Source organism: Colobus angolensis, unplaced genomic scaffold (assembly GCF_000951035.1).
Source record: "Colobus angolensis palliatus isolate OR3802 unplaced genomic scaffold, Cang.pa_1.0 Scaffold171, whole genome shotgun sequence".
NCBI lineage: Eukaryota > Metazoa > Chordata > Mammalia > Primates > Cercopithecidae > Colobus > Colobus angolensis.
Window position 1 is genome coordinate 654298 of NW_012114833.1, and position 803 is coordinate 655100.

Consider the following 803-nt stretch of genomic DNA (forward strand, 5'->3'; position numbering starts at 1 on the left):
AAAAAAAAAAAAGTAGCTTGAGATCATGCTCTGGAAAGCTGCTTGCTGAGCTGCTCAGGTTGAAGATCCAGAGTGTTCCTTTTAGTTCCATTTAGCTCCGTCGTGTGGAGTGAGCACAGCTTGAATAATGCTTTTTGGCTTCCAGAATGCTATTCTCTTGAGTCCCTGATTCAACCTGTGGCCCACCAGTGGGCAGAGGTGATTTTCTACGGGGCACCGAGGGCACTCTTGAAGGCAGGAGCTCAGGGACTGCTGAGAAGTAGAAGAGCTGCTTCTCTGAGTTTCTTTTCAGGAACTCATGATGTCCTGGGAACGCTCTTGGCTCATGGCCAGAGTGTTCACTTGGGCTCCACAGGTGTGGCTTGTGGCTTTGGCTGTTGACATAGGGGCCTGTGCCGAGAGCTGCCGTGAGTGAGCAGACAGAGGGTGGATGGCTACCAGGTATAGATCCATAGTTGATGGATCCACAGTTTATACTGCTGCAGTGGCCATGTATCCTGCCTTTGTGTGGCAGTTGTAATTTCAGATATGCTGCCTATTTGTCCCCAAAAGTCATAAAAAAAATCATTCAGCAATCATGGCATATTGCCTGTTGCCTCTTTTCCTGAGATTGACAAATACTGTTTTAGATGATACCTCAAATGTTTGGTTACAAAACATCTAAAGAAAATATACAATTTCAGCTAGGCATGGTGGCTCATGCCTGTGATCCCAACACTTTGGGAGACTGAGGTGGGAGGATTGTGTGAGCCCAGGAGTTCAGGACCAGCCTGGCAAGGCAAGACTCTGTCTCTACAAAAAAA